The 10,212-nt window shown below is 47.3% G+C and overlaps 1 pseudogene; it reads right to left on the reverse strand.

Moving 5' to 3' along the window:
* Positions 1-9,039, reverse strand: part of LOC127920178 (sentrin-specific protease 7-like) — a 30,992-nt pseudogene extending 21,953 nt beyond the window's left edge.
* Between the last annotated feature and the right edge of the window lie 1,173 nt (positions 9,040-10,212).

Below are 10,212 nucleotides of genomic sequence, written 5' to 3' on the forward strand. Positions count from 1 at the left end.
GTATATAATAGCAATAAGGCACCTCAGGGGTTGTGGTATATGGCCAATATACCACGGCTAAGGGCTGTATACAGGCACTCCGACTTTGCGTCGTGTTTAAGAACAGCACTTAGCCGGGATATACAGTTGTTTTTGCCATATACCACACCCCCTCGGGCCTTATTGCTTAAATATAGAATAGGCAGATCTGATCCTTCTACATGTATATAATACCTGTAAATCGTTAACTACAGTTTGTTTGCATACTGGTCAACTACCTTTCCTTGCTGGACAATGGATTTCAGCACTACACTTTCAGAACAGAAGTGTGTTTGCCAGTCTGACTTAGCCACTAGCCTGGTTCCAGATCTGATTGTGCTCTTGCCAACTCATTTGCTTATTGTCAAGCCAAACATGTTTAGCATGACAATGAGGGCCAAGGAGTTGACACGATGGCACAAACAGACTGCCACTCATCTGCCCGCTGCCCTCCTCATCTGAATACCTTGACCTAAGTCTCATGAGGCCGCAGCAGGAAGAGGAAGAGGGTGGCTCAGGGAGGCTATGGAGCCCATATGATCCCCTGGGGAAGGAAAGGACCCTGCATGTGTTGCAGTAAAGACTAAAACACACAGTGACTTCACCTCTGAGGCTTTTTGAGAGCTTTTTATCATCTTTCCCCATCTGATCATTAGACTAGGTCATACTCCACCACACATACACACAGCTGCAATGTCAAGCTGTCAGTGATTACCTTTCAGCGGTAGAGTGATGCCATCATCTGTTACCTACAAAAAGAGGAGGGAGATGACATATATTAGCAGGTGGAAAATGCTGACATGTTGTCATTACGGTATGTAATAAGAGGGAGGATGAATAAAATAGCTGATTAGAGAAGAGGTAAAGGAGGAGAAGGTGGAGGGATATTATAAAGCATCCTGTTGGGTCTATATACTAAGGAGGGTAGACTGACCCCTGACCCTGATGCTCAGTCTTGACCAACCTTTAGAACCTTATTCCCCTAGACCCGTATTCCCCTAGCCCAGACCAGATGCACTTGTGTAGATCTGAAAGGATTGAATAGGTAGTCAGCATTTAGCATGGTTGCTATGGAAACAATACCAATCATAACAGAATAATACATATTCTGTTTAATAGGGTCGTCAACAAAAAAAGACCTCGTTCAACAACAGAAGGAACGTTTCCAGACATGACAAAAGCAGCTCAATAAATAAATAAATTAGGCAATGGGGACTCCCCTGTTGTTTTGCTGACCTCACAGTGGAAAACAACAACAGTTTGACACAGTAATCTATTGACCACAAGGCAACTGCAGTAATCTATTGACCACAAGGCAACTGCAGTAATCTATTGACCACAAGGCAACTGCAGTAATCTATTGACCACAAGGCAACTGCAGTAATCTATTGACCACAAGGCAACTGCAGTAATCTATTGACCACAAGGCAACTGCAGTAATCTATTGACCACAAGGCAACTGCAGTAATCTATTGACCACAAGGCAACTGCAGTAATCTATTGACCACAAGGCAACTGCAGTAATCTATTGACCACAAGGCAACTGCAGTAATCTATTGACCACAAGGCAACTGCAGTAATCTATTGACCACAAGGCAACTGCAGTAATCTATTGACCACAAGGCAACTAATCTATTGACCACAAGGCAACTGCAGTAATCTATTGACCACAAGGCAACTGCAATCTATTGACCACAAGGCAACTGCAATCTATTGACCACAAGGCAACTGCAGTAATCTATTGACCACAAGGCAACTGCAGTAATCTATTGACCACAAGGCAACTGCTCCGGACTCACTGACCACGGTTTAATTCACCCTGGACTCTGTCATTAGCACCACACTATTTCTTAATTGCTTGTTAAAGGATTTTTATGGCCCTTGAGTAGACTTGATGGGAGTTTGGAGAACACCTGCTGAGTTATAGTCTTGAGTTGCTTATCATGTTATTGTTCCAGTAAGAGACTGGCATGTGGGTGTTTGAGACTGCCAGTGAAGGTTGTGTTCCAAGTGTTCAAAGTAGCGACACATATTTGATCTTCTATTTTATTACAGCTCTCTCCATCCGTCCCATCAGTGTAATATGTAAGCCCTATTTTGTGAGGACTGGCCCATTAAGACGTTGGACAACACATGTCCTTTATTAAAATATAAACCAGGAACAAAAACTAGTGATGGGCCAATCACATTAAGGGGGAAGCTATCTGGAAGAGAGCATGAAAAGAAAGAGAGAAAGAAAGAAAGAGAAAGAAAGAAGAAAGAAAGAAAGAGAGAAAGAAAGAAAGAAAGAAAGAAAGAAAGAAAGAAAGAAAGAAAAAAAAAAAAAGAAAGAAGCTGGGCAAATATTGATGTGAAATCAGGACAGTGAGGAAAGAACCTGGTTGTTTCTGTCTTACATTCATAAAGGCTTCAACTGAGACACAAATTTGGAACGCACAGGTATTATGCTCAGCTAATTTTGAATGTGGAGCACAAGCACGCGCCTATGTGTACACAAAGATAGAGTGACCTACACACACACACACCACTAGCCAAAGGGTCTTACCACCAGGTTTCCATTGGCCTGCGCTCGGACCACCCCAGCGTGCAGTGTAGAGAAGGACAGTTCCATGATAGGAGGCAGTGGCTGTGTGCTGCCAGGTTGGTGCTCCGATACGCTCTGTGACCCTGTGACCTTCTCTCCAACCACAGCCTGCCAATCACAACACAGAGGCACCGGCACACATGGAAATAATTCACAATATTGCATAAAACACCTCATATTTACCTCAACTGCTTAAATAGATTTCTTCCCAGGCATGAAACCAAGGCCTTCCTAGAAGCAAATGCTTTAAATCGACCACGATTTCCTAGAATGTTTTCAATTGGTGATGTCTTTTAGGTGCAACAAGTTACAGTGGATGGAGTTTAAGGTGGAGGCCCTTCAGCTAGGTCCCTCCAGCTACAGTAAAAGAAGAGACACTGCACTGAGCAATATAGAAATCCTAGAACAGAGATGGGAAGCTCTATTGGAGATGCTCAACATAGGGGTTTAATCTGTTCCTCTACAGCGTCCCGAAACACAATAACAAACATGTTGGATCTTAACCAGTTACATGCTTCTTCTAAAACATCCACTGGGGAGGCTTTCTACTACTAATTATCTCACAGCACCAGACTGGTTTCTTTTATTACTTACACATTCCCAATCCCCACTGTCTGCTCGCTAGCTAAACCTCTACATGTGTTACAGACAGGCAGTTAGCTGACAAGAGCTGGCAAACCTCACCTCAGTCGTGATACAGGCTACAATGTTGTCTTCTCCAAGTCTGACCTCTCAATCCAAGTCTGAAATAGCTGGCTTCTCTGAGCACTGTCCTCTCTGAGTACTGCATATAAACATGTCCGTCTTGATTTGTTTTCTTGATTTGATGCTCTCTGACTGTCAAAGGCTCTAATATTTTTCAAACCAGACAATATGTTATTTGTCCAAGCAACCATGGAATTAGAACCATATCATTAGAATTCTACTCACTTAAAGGGAATAGGCCTATGACATGTGATGATGTACCATGATCATTAGAGACACATGCCGCCCCCTACCTGTTTGGGTACATGTTCCTCTGGGGTGGGTTGGCCTTGCCTGGGGCTCTGTTGTGGGGTCTTCAGCTTGGGGCACTCTTCTTCATCATCCATGTCCTCCTCATCCTCACTGGAAAGCACAACTGACACACAGAGACACTCGACTTAGTATGGTGATTATACACTGTTATTAAACAAACAAGGGAAGTGATAATATTACAGGCCAGTGGTCTGTTGCAGCAGCTGGGTGTAAAAACATTGGGCTTAAATGATAAGTGGAAGATAGTTACAGAATATACTAGGCTTCCTCTCAAAATGAGGAAGAGAGAGGGGAGAGAGAGACACCAGTCTGTAGGTGAGGGGATTGTACTGTATATAGTAAGGTCCCTACACACACTGAGGCCGGTCCATACCAAGGCTGGGGTTGGTTGGCCCAGGGTAATAGGCTTGCCAGGGAGTCATCTGTAGTGTGACGCTCAGCGCTGAGCTAGCCAGAACTGGAGCACCTTGTCCTGCTGTACCACCCATAACTGTTGTATATCTATGGTGCCACCTACTGGGACTGGCACCTTGAAGTGACACTGACACCGTTAGTTAGTGTGTCAATGGGGTGGCTTCACGAAGGAGCTGCTGGCACACTGACTGTGCCTGAAGTTGAGAGCAGAAGCTCCTTTCCATGCTCTACCACCGACTGAGACTGTCACTTTCAAGTCAGTGTGTTAATGAGTGTGTCAGTTGCTGGCACACTAACAGTCAGTGAAGGACTTAAGAGGATTGGAGTGGTATCTATTTGTACTCAAGATGACTACTTTGATGAATGATTAGCTAACACACTGTAGGGAGGATGAGCATTGTAGTCTTTGTAATTTGTAAATCACTGTATGTCTAATAAATCACTGTCTGTTTATTTAATGAAAATAACTCCAACATATATTTCTTTATCATTTACACTGAGTTTACCAAACATCAGGAACTGAGTGCATTTCCCTGAGCCTCCTTTTGCCCTTGAAACACTCTCTGATCATGTGGGCGTTAGGAAACAAATGTGAAGATATTTACATAGACATCCCTGATTGGCTGAGAGGAGGGTCTAGAGCCCATCCCCTTTCCCAGATGAACAGTCATTGGTCTATTATAATCAGATCACAAATCAGATCACATGTCATGTGATGGCCAAAAGTTCCACCCCACCTGAACAAGCTGAAATTCAAAGCATTGTTTTCTAACATCTCTTACACAAAAAGGGCATCATCATATTTTCAGTGATAGTGTGAAAATAGCATCATTTAAAAAAAAGAATAATCACGTTTTTAGCTGCACCTCATCTTTTAATATATCACATTGATTATGATGAAGTACGCAATATTAGCCTACATCCTGTTGTTCATCAATACCTTTGACATAAATACAGATTAGCCTACATTGTACAAGTCCTGACATAGGATCACGGACCTAGCTGGAGATGGCTGTTAGCTGCTCACACAGAGTCAATGGGTTCATTTAAAGGGGGACTAGAAGCTCCTGGTAGCAGCGGAAGGACCCAGAGTTAGAGGGGGAAGTGGAGGGGGGAAGGGGATTGGGTCAGTGTGGGTCAAGTGCCAATAGACAGACACAGGACTAATGGGCTTTATAGGAAGCTTTGGCAAGCCACAGTAATCTGGGTGACTACTTGTCTCCCCCCCCCCTCCTCCCCATAACCCTGGTGTTGCAGCGCCATGCTCTACCAACTGATCCACACGGGACCTACATATTCCTCTCCCTCCCTCCTGTCTCATCCCTCTTCTCTCCTCCTCCTCCCACTTCCCTGTTTCCCTATCCCTGCCCCCTCTCTCTCCCTGCCTGCCTCCTCTCTCTCTCTCTCCCTGCCTGCTGCCTCCCTCTTCGCTCTCTCTCTCCTGCCTGCTTGCCTCCTCTCTCCCCTCTCTCTCCCTGCCTGCCTCCTCCTCTCTCTCTCTCCCTCCCTGCCTGCTCTGCTCTCTCTCTCTCTCCCTGCCTGCCTCCTCTCTCTCTCCCTGCCTGCCTCCTCCTCCTGCTCTCTCTCTCTCCCTGCCTCCTCTCTCTCTACCTGCCTGGCCGCCTGCCTCCTCTCTCTCCCTGCCTGCCTCCTCTCTCTCTCTCTCTCTCTCTCTCTCTCCCTGCCTCCTCTCTCTCTCTACCTGCCTGGCCGCCTGCCTCCTCTCTCTCTCTCTCCCTGCCTGCCTCCTCTCTCTCTCGCTACCTGCCTGGCCGCCTGCCTCCTCTCTCGCTCCCTGCCTGCCTCCTCTCTCCCTGCCTGCCTCCCTCTCTCTCTCGCTACCTGCCTGGCCGCCTGCCTCCTCTCTCGCTCCCTGCCTGCCTCCTCTCTCTCTCTCTCTCCCTGCCTGCCTCCTCTCTCTCTCTCGCTACCTGCCTGGCCGCCTGCCTCTCTCTCTCTCTCTCTCTCTGCCTGCCTCCTCTCTCTCTCGCTACCTGCCTGGCCGCCTGCCTCCTCTCTCGCTCCCTGCCTGCCTCCTCTCTCTCCGCCTCTCCTCTCTCTCTCTCGCTACCTGCCTCGCCTGCCTCGCTCCCTGCCTGCCTCCTCTCTCTCTCTCTCTCTCTCCTGCCTGCCTCCTCTCTCTCTCACTACCTGCCTGGCCGCCTGCCTCCTCTCTCGCTCCCTGCCTGCCTCTCTCTCTCTCCCTGCCTGCCTCCTCTCTCTCGCTACCTGCCTGGCCGCCTGCCTCCTCTCTCGCTCCCTGCCTGCCTCCTCTCTCTCTCTCTCTCCCTGCCTGCCTCCTCTCTCTCTCGCTACCTGCCTGGCCGCCTGCCTCTCTCTCTCTCTCTCTCTCCCTGCCTGCCTCCTCTCTCTCTCGCTACCTGCCTGGCCGCCTGCCTCCTCTCTCGCTCCCTGCCTGCCTCCCTGCCTGCCTCTCTCTCTCTCGCTACCTGCCTCCTGCCTCCTCTCTCGCTCCCTGCCTGCCTCCTCTCTCTCTCTCTCTCTCTCCCTGCCTGCCTCCTCTCTCTCTCACTACCTGCCTGGCCGCCTGCCTCCTCCTCGCTCCCTGCCTCTCTCTCTCTCTCTCTCTCTCTCCCTGCCTGCCTCCTCTCTCTCCTCCACCATGCATGGTACATTAACACAGAGGGACAAAGGGGACTGAGAATAACCAAGCCTGCTATGGTCTTTTCCTTGTCAGCACTTTGAGTGCATGTGAAGACACACACACATCTTCAAACACACACACACACACATATTCAAACACACACACACACCTCAAAAAAAAGTGAGCCACCCCTCTGCGGTGGAGCCAGGCATTAATCTCTCAGCACCGCTGACAGCTGATGGTTTCCCAGGCCCGCCTCTGGCTACACATCTCTGACCACAAAGAGCTTGTAAAGCTTTAACTAGGACCCATTAGGAGAAGAGAGAACAAATGCAGACCAGATGAGGATCTTCATCGGATGTTGTGTCCTCATCATTCCCCTGGTGATGCCCCAGTCCCATGTTGACAAAAATATATCTTAATGGCAAATATTGTCTGTACCGAAAATTACAAACCCAAGCTTGAGTTTCCTCTCTTTTCCAACCGCTTCTTGGCTCCCCAGCTCCTCATGGCGTCATCATTATGAAGGCTCCTGTACTCGTTACTACCTAATCACTGTGGATTTGAAGGGCCAAGACTCCACTAGAGAGAGGAAGCCCATGAGTCTCTGCTAGAACAGGTCCTCGCTAAGGTCGCAGCTCACAACAGATCCAATCAGTGGCTATGGGTGTGGCTTAGCTGCATAGAAGTTAAGGTTAGTGTTGGTTATAGGGGTGGAGCTTAGGTCCTTCTAGAGGATCCATTCTAATGCCACGGTGGTGGTGCACCATGCCAACAGAGGGAGTTTCCCTGTAAATTGCTTACAGTGTCAGAATGTGCTCTGGGTCGTTCGTAAATTCAGAGTGTTTCGCTCTCGGGAGCGTTCAGAGTACACTGGACGCTCTGGCCGAGGAGAAAGGTTGATCCGAGCGTTCTGTAGCTGGCTAGCTACTTCCAGAGATAAATGAGAGAACACCTCACTCTGACCATTTTACTCGCCCTAGCAGAGCTGGTTAGGCTGTTTTCATGTTATCTAGAGCGTTGGTGACTAACTGTGATTCTGGCAACAATTTAGTTATGTTTTTTTGCCAACGTTTAATGACACCGGTAATATTCAACAGGTGTTGCGCATTTGTAAATTCATCCGTTTTTAATCTGCTCGAGCCAGAGTGATTTACCAACGCACCCTTAGTCTCCCTCGCCTCCAGTCTGGTTTGCTTAGCCACAAAGTCAGATTCCACAGCCACATTCTTCCTTGCAAATGACCTCATTACTTTCTTAAAGAGACACCACACACTTTGATAAAAGATATTGCTTCTTCTATGCAAATGTTGATCAGTACAATAAAATAATATGTTCTAACAGTTGCCAATAAAATAAGTCCTAAATGGAAAGGATTGCTTATCATCTGTAGCCCCATAATATCAGCTACAACAAGCTCAATGCACACAATCCTGTTGAATATGATGCATTCACCTGTATTGTGAATAGACCTAGGCTACATCTTGATTCACCCAGTTTATCAATGCAGATTTACCATTCAAATAAATGACCATTATGTTGTTTGGTACTTAGTTTTTACTAATCTAAGTCCAACTGATTGCATAACAGTAGCTGAGTTTATCTGTCTGGATCAAGTGCCATTCTGGGAATTTGTCTAATACGCCTTCTTTGTGTTGTTGTTGTGGTATTGTTTTAGTATTGAGTATCGTGATACTAGCCAGTCTGTTATGTAATGGCCCTGAACCCCACTAAGACATACAGCTGAAACCACTTCCTCGCCTGTTCATCCATTAGGGCCGGATGATATTCTCTACTGACGCCACTGGGTGAGGAGGGCATTTTGCTTCGTTTATAATGTTGGTTCAGCGTAACAACACTCATATTACAGAGTAGTATGTGTCGTCATACCGCCAGTCTATGCGTGATATGGTATGTTCTGATCAATATGCTATGAAGGGTTAAACAATGGGTCAACTTACTAGGTTCTGTGGAAGTGGACTTGGGCTGCCTCAGCCTGAGATGGAGGGAGAGACACTTGGTTGGAGGCCTCCTCTCTCTGTCTGTGAGGTTAGCCCGGAGGGGAGGCCTCCTCTCTCTGTCTGTGAGGTTAGCCCGGAGGGGAGGCCTCCTCTCTCTGTCTGTGAGGTTAGCCCGGAGGGGAGGCCTCCTCTCTCTGTCTGTGAGGTTAGCCCAGAGGGGAGGCCTGCTAAAGGTAAACCGCTTCTCCTGTGTGGCCTGGGTCACTGAAGCCACAGCGGAGAGTGGGTGTCTCGGGGACCCTGTGGATGCACCTCTGGCCCCTGACATCAAGGGGCGGTCGGGAGAGTCGTCACTATCTGGGCTCTGGCTTCGGTGGCCTGCTGGGACAGGGACACTTCCCTGGGGCCCGTCCCTGATGAACCACTAGTCCTCTTGATCTGGTTCTGCAGTGATCCTGAACTTCCCTTCCCCTCCTTCTGAAAGCACACCAGGTAGGACTATTAGTCACAGGGGTTATCCTAAACGAAAACATATGAGCCTGCAAATGCACCTACACTAACCAGTTAGTTCTCATATAGTTCACTGGAGTTTGTTTTCAACGGCCACACTTTACAAGACTCTATACTATTCTATAGACCAAGCTACCCTGGGGTGTTATCCTGTTGCAAGATATGGAGCTACCAGCTCAGCTGAATCAGGACTATCTGTATAGGGTGGAAGTTAAGCAACTTGGCTGTTCACTGTTGTCATTTCACTGTGAGGAATAGACCTAGCAAAACTGAGTTAGCCAACACTAACAATGCTTGAAAAAGCTAGCCAACGCTCAACCTAGCTAGCTAACAAGTATGGTTACCACCGATAACTATGTACCAGACTAGTAAGTATAAGCAATTGTTTTCCACTAGACATATATTTATGTGAGTCCTGAGGCCAGTCAACTGTATGTGTCCCAAATGGCATCCTATTAACTATAGTGCACTATCTAGGGAAGAGGGTCCCACTTGAGACACAGCTATAGTCCTACCTCTGTGTTTTGTGGAGGAGATCCATTCATCCCAGAGTCATGTCTCCTCCATGTTGAGTCTCCCGGGGAGACAGAGAGCCTGTCGTCCGTCTTTGAGGAACTGTCCACCTCTCTTTCTGGAGATGGTTCTGATGCAGAATCCTGCTCCGACTCCACTGGGCTGCATCTCACAGACATTTGGGAATCTCCTGAGGAAGATGTAAAACAGAAAAGGAATAATAAAATATATGCTGTTTAGCAGACACTTTTATCCAAAGTGACTTTGATAAAAGTTTTCGTATGGGTGGCCCCAGCGGGAACCTAAACAACGAAACACAACAGTTCCATTTTGACCCTTGTTGAAGAGACAGTAGCCTGGTTGCCTACATGTATGACATGACAGCGATAGCCACAGGAGTTGGCTAAAGCACACAGCTAAATGTTGCGTCTCCTGAACGAGAAAGAGTTAAAAGAAAAGCAGTCTGAAGGCAAGAGATTGTTTACGGCAGGCATTTTTAACAAGGCCATAAAGTTAAGCATTTGTTTATCCAACCAGGAAAATGGTCAGGCTTGCCAACACAATATAGAAGAAGAGGGAAACGCAGGGGG

The sequence above is a fragment of the Oncorhynchus keta genome, unplaced genomic scaffold (genome assembly GCF_023373465.1).
Source record: "Oncorhynchus keta strain PuntledgeMale-10-30-2019 unplaced genomic scaffold, Oket_V2 Un_contig_1853_pilon_pilon, whole genome shotgun sequence".
Taxonomy (NCBI): Eukaryota; Metazoa; Chordata; class Actinopteri; order Salmoniformes; family Salmonidae; genus Oncorhynchus; species Oncorhynchus keta.